This window comes from Chionomys nivalis, chromosome 13 (assembly GCF_950005125.1).
Source record: "Chionomys nivalis chromosome 13, mChiNiv1.1, whole genome shotgun sequence".
NCBI lineage: Eukaryota > Metazoa > Chordata > Mammalia > Rodentia > Cricetidae > Chionomys > Chionomys nivalis.
In genome coordinates, this window is record NC_080098.1 from 65,960,340 (window position 1) to 65,966,734 (window position 6,395).

The following is a 6,395-nucleotide window of genomic DNA, read 5'->3' on the forward strand; positions in this document are numbered from 1 at the left end:
TTCAAACAGATTAACATTAAAGGGTGTTCTTCCTGCTCTTAGTAGAAATATGCTCAATACCCTCTTAAGTGTGAGAGAGAAAATTAGCTACCCTTTAACATTCATATGGAAATAGCAAAGCAAGAACCTCCTTAGGATACTGGAAATAATGGTTCCAGGATGTGCACCTGATGTCGTTATATTTATGCCTTGCCCTTTTTGTACACATGTCCAGGAACACTGAGTACTTAGGTGAGTGTGCATGTGTGCCATAAATATGTGAGGCCAGGTGTCAATTAAGGGTGTCATTTCTCATGTACTGTCCGCAATTATTTTTGCCACAGCGTCTCTCCTTGGCCTGGAATTCACGGATTTAACTAGGTGTGCTGGCCAGTGAACCTTGGGCGTCTGCCTGTCTCCACCTTTTCTGCAAGCACACACCACCACCTTGGCTCTTTAGCTGTGTTTTTGGGGGGATTGAACTCAGGTCCTCATGCTTATGAGAAAAGTGTATTACAGACTGGACTGTAAGGCCAACAGACATAATGTAAATGTGGATCTTGCTATCTAGAGAAATTTATATGCTTTATCAAATTAAAGGGTATAAAAACCATTGTAAAACTAAAGTTTAATATCCCCACATGCCTTTGCAGTCTTGGGCAGACACCTAGGTCAATGGAGAGAGCTGTCTTTTCAGTATAGCTTGAAAAAAATCACTTAGGCGAGCTCTGGCATTCAGCTGGAAGACAACACAAATTATAGAGCCTGTGTGGGTCCTTATCTGTATTTCTGGGATTTAATTATCAGTTCGTCTGTTATTCTTGGGTTATTCTAGACATATTGACAAATGGACACATTGCTTATCCAGAATCTTCTCTAGCAGATTCACTGACAGCTTTCCCATACTGTTGTTTCAGGGAAGGATTCAGAAATTGGTGCAGCTTGTTTTTCTTACTCAAAGAATGTTAGAACATTAAATGGATCATTTTTATTTCTGTGAAAAGTCACAAAGAAACTTCTTTTTTTCTTAGAGTCGCTTGGGCTCGAGGTTGCTAACTGCACATCTATCCGGATATTAAACAGAGGTTGCCAAGGGTGTTTGCAATATCCAGTGTTCCTATGTATAAATGCATACTCCTTATAGCCATAATAATGATATAATTACAGCTCATTAATGGTGATGATGTCAATTCCATGCTAGATACTTAAAACTACTTTAATCCAAGACACAATTGTGAGCGCTTTCCTTCCTAATCTGTTTAACATGGACATAGCAATTATGATGGATGATAGAATGCTCCACCTGGCAGTCGTGGTTGCCATGGTGATGGGCATGTGGGCCAGAAGACCTATGACTCACTGCGTTTTCTCTGCTTGGCTTCATTGTCGCCAAAGGGGAGAAATGTGCATCTGGCCGTGCCCCGCGTCTCGGGCCCTGCTGTTATCTCCGGAGCTGCCAGGGAGGAGGGAGGCATGGACAAGGCCCAGGTGCCTTATTAAAATCCATTTCTCCACATGAAAGGGCGGGTAATCTGTTTTGCGAAATCACAGTCTACAACCAACCAAGGAAAATCTGATTTTATATCATGGAGCTGATGATGTGGTTAGTGTGGCCCCACTCCTGGGGCATAATTAATACCCTGTTTTTGATGATAAAATCAAAACCAGTGTGCACGACTTGGCTTCCGGGCCATGTGTCAGCCATGACAATCATTATAAAGTGAAGGGAAAAATAACATATTTTCATCAGTTTTCTAATCACTATGGTTTTCTCACTGTGAGTCATATATTGTTCAAACATCGTTATCAGTGCAGAGAAGATGTGTGGACAATTTGAAGGGAGGATTCAAGGCCTGACGCCTCCACCTGCCTGTTCTTGGCAGCGTGGCTTTATGTCATCTGGGGAAAGAAGAACTATACAACGGTAAGACTGGAATGAGGCACAGCCATGAAGACATGTTTGCATGGACTAGTTCTCCCTTTCTGTAGCGCTCCACCTACAGTGGGTGGCCACGCTCAAGACTGCAACCCCAAACGCATTTACATATGTGTGACAGAACCTAACAGGAAACTCGAAGTTAGAAACAAGTCTCCATGCCTAGTGATGAAATATGACAACTGTGACGATACTCTGTAATCCATGAATAATTTATTTCTGGAAATATCCACTTAATATTTCTGGACTCTAGTTCACCACGGTAACAGGAAGTGTGGAAAACAGCAAGATGTAATTTTGTGGCATATGTATTTGATATTTCTATATATGTGTGTGTGTGTATGTGTGTGTATGCATGTTCATGTGCTTGTGGGTGCCTGTGTCTGTGCAGATGTGAACATTTGGCATTGGTTATCTTCTTTTATTGCTTCTTCACCTTGTATTTTGAGGCAGGGGAGGCTCCTGGTACAATCTACATGTTTTTGTAGGGAAATTTCTACCTCCTTTCTCTATGCATTCAGATCATGTTGTATGCTGCTCAGGACACATGTGCACACATGTACACACACATACAAATGCACATATGTATGAAGAAGGAAAAGGCAGAAAAGGAAGAGGGAAGGGGGAAAAGGAGAGGATGCAGCCAGTGGCTCTCTCACAGGTGGAAGGGCTGGGATGTGACTGTGCAGTGGGCTGTTGGCGGCCTCTGCTCCTTCTTGGCTCTCCCTCAACTGTGGAGCTGAGTTCAGGGGAGCAGTTAAGGAGAGATGGTTGGGAGAGGCTTCCTTCAGGCTGTGGAGGGTCTGGAGGACTGCGGTGTCCAGTGGGAATGGAGGACTGCGGTGTCCAGTGGGAATGGAGGGTCTTCTGTTGCTGAGGGCAGAGACTCCTTGCACATCTTATCCATTTATCATTTACTGATTAGTTATTTGTCATGCATGCATGTATATAGGTGCTCGTATGCCATGCTGTGCAGTGGAAGTCAGAGGACAACTCATTAGAAGGTCTTTTATAAGCAAATATTTTAAAATTTGATGAATTCTTAGGTTGTTTTTCTACTTTCATGGATCATAGGGGTTTTTTTTCAGACTCTAATTCCTGAAGCTCAGTCCTGTGTTTATCATTTCTGAACTTTTAAAACTTTCATTCTTTAGGTGTAAGGTCTCTGTCTATTCAGGGTTCTTATTTTCATCAGGTATAAGCTTAGGCAAAGATTTTTATTGTTATTTTTATGGATGTTCAATTTCTCCCACCCTATAGAAAAGATGAGAAAGAATAGATTTTAAAATGTGAGATCTGATCACCAGTTCATGGCAAGAGACTTATTTTAAGTGTAAAGACACAGAGGAAGAAAGTCAAGTGATTGGAAAAGTTTACACACAGATCATAAAATTCTACGATCATGTTATGAATGCAACAGATGCTATTTTATAGTGAAGAATATCACAGGAGGTGAAAGATGTCCATTTACAGGGAAATCATAAAACCCTCAGTGTTTATGCTCCGACTATTACAAGACCAAGCACATGAAGCAAATTCTGATAGAACCAAGGAAGAAAGAATAGTCACACTCCAGATTAGCAATTTTAAGATCCCTTTCTAATGGTCTGTAATTAACAGGATTAAATTGAAAGCATAGTTGCAATCAGTAAATTGCTCTGATGGGCATGTGTGATGGTTACTGTTGCCAACTTGACAGAAGTCTGAATTACGTGAGAGATGGGCCTCTTGGCCTATAGGGGGGTTTCTGAATCATGTTAATTGAGGTGGAAGGCCTGCCCACTGAGGGTGGTGCCATTTCTTTGTCAAGGGGTTCTAATTGTCCAAGAGTAGAGAAAGCAAGCTGAGCACAGACACGCACTGATTGCTTTTTCTCTGCTCTTGACTGTGGGTGCGATATGATCAGCTGCTTCAAGTGCTTGCTGCCCAGACTGCCTTGGACTGATGGACTATAACCTAGGATTGTGAGCCAGTTAAATCCTTTCTCCCTTAAGTCCCTTTGAAGACTTTATGGAACATACATTCTGAAGAGACTTGAGTTACATGAACCCAGCGAGGCTACAACCTTATAAGATCTACAACCTGCTGATATTGACTACAATACAGAAAATTTATTTGGGCGTGAAAATCAATAGTAGAGGCTGAGGAGAGGGTTCAGTTGGCAAAGTATCTGCTGTAAACACGAGAGCATAGGTTTGATCCAGCGCATCCAGAAAACACATGAAAAGCAGGGGTGTGGAAATACTTTTAATTTCAATACTGAGATGAGGCAAAGGCAGAAGGATTCATAGAACTGGCATGTCAGCCAGGCTAGCTGTATTGATAAATTCTTGGTTCAGTGAGAGACCCTGTTTCAAAATATAAGGTAAGGAGCAATTGAAGAAGTCCTGTAAAGATACCCTAATATCACCCTCAGACCCCAATGCATATGTACACATGCACATACTCACACAAACACACATATACACATACAAATAAAATACACAAAAATGGATGATGGTGAGATACTTCTAAAGTGATTGTTAGGAAATAGTCAAGTAAATTATAATTATAAAGCAAAATTTAAGATCCATTGAGTTGAATGGCAATGGGCACAAAGATGGAAAGCTTTTAAGATACAGCTAAATAAAGACTTAGGAAAAGACAAAAATCCTAAGTGTTCATGTGCCTAAAGATATTATGTGTATATTTTTCTTCCTGAGAAATCCTATGGATTAGTCTATCATTTTTTTCTTCACTAAAACTATTTTTAAAGCTTAAGATCTAGCACATCGAAGAGATGCACACATAGACCTGAGGTGCACAGTTAGAGACTGGAACCCTCCTGCTGGTCCTGCAGGGACCTGGGCTCTTCCCTCTGCTCCATCCATTTCTCCATGTGCTTTCCCAGGGTGCAGTCTGAATTAACTATGTATCACCCAACCGGAAGGGAAAAGGGGGGGGGCATTCTTGCCTGGAGAGCTTAGGGTGGAGAGCAAGAAAAGGTACAAACCTCTTCTAGCCAAAGCACAAAACCCAAACCTGTGGCCACTGGGTTCTAAAGAAACTGAAAACCCCAGCCTGACTCGAAAGAGTTGCAAATAGCTAACCAGTTCTTGCCAAGTCAGGGGAGAATTACACAGGAAGGAGCCTATTCTCATTTTTCCTCTCATTTTTTTCCTTCTTTTGCTAGAAAAATGCTTATTATTTATTCCTAAACTTGCCAGAATCCCAGGCTTTACATGGGCAGTACATCGTCATATGCTGTGTTTGCTTTTGTAAGTGTTCAAGAGAAATAATTTTTTCTTTTTCATTTTATTTTTTATTGGGGAGGGGGTTGTGCCACAGAATATGTGTAAAAATCAGAGGACAACTTGCAGGAGTCAGCTTTTTCTCTCTCTTCATGTGGGGCCTGAGGATCGAACTCAGGACGGCCACCTTGGCAGCAAACACCTTGACTCCACGAGCTGGATAGACCTGAGATGATCTCTATGACCATCTATGACATGATCTCTATGATCATGAGGGCCCAGCAAACTTTGCAAAAGGAACAAAGCATTCAGTGTGTTCACACAGCGTGTAAGCCGGCACTGTCTGCAGACTTCAAAAATAAAATATTTGGCACATTTGACTTGGGGTGGGGTGGGCGTTATTCCAGAAACAGCAATAGCCTAGTTAGTGTCCCAGCGAGCCACAGCGATGGCATTTTGCCACAGTACCCCTTCGGGTTGCGTTTTCTTCTTCTTTAATTCTCCCCATTTTCCTGAAATCATGTTGTTCTTTGAGATTAGCTGGTGACACCAGGACTTAGGTCAGAACAACAGAGGGCTTCAAGACCTAGGTTGATTCCAAATTTCCACAGCCTGTCAGATTCCTTCGCAGGATTAAAATCACTTCACTGTTTAAGCTTTCAAGAAAATTATTTTTCTATTTTTTCATCCTAAGAATTAAAAAAGCATCAGTGCAAACCTCCTGTCATAAGGCGTTTAGTAGTCAGAATGAATTGCCATACCAGGGACTTTCTGGTGTGAGCCCAAGTTTGGTGTCTAGCCAGGTCTTTCCAGAATGCCCTCTGTTGACCACCTAGAACTTTAAATTTCACTCTCAGACTTTGAGATGGATCAAACTGCATTGTCTTGACCAGTTCTGTGGTCAAGAGTCACAGTTCCATGACTGACAGCAGAATCCTCCACCCGCCCACTCCACCCACTCATAGAAGGTGTCGAATATCTTCAATATCATTGCCTCAAGATAGAAAAGCAATCTAACATACCACGTTTACATCCCAGCCTGTAACAGAAGGAAACTCGGTCTCTGAAAGCTGAGGAGACAAAAGCAGGATGTTATGAAGACTCTGGTTCTCTGTAAGTATTTATGGATATTTTCAGAAAGAACATCATACCTACGATGATGTTTCGGCTAGGTTGGCTAGAACTTTATGATTATGGAGAGTTGGAATGTTGCGTACATCAGAACTGAGATTATCTCACTGCTCCCATAA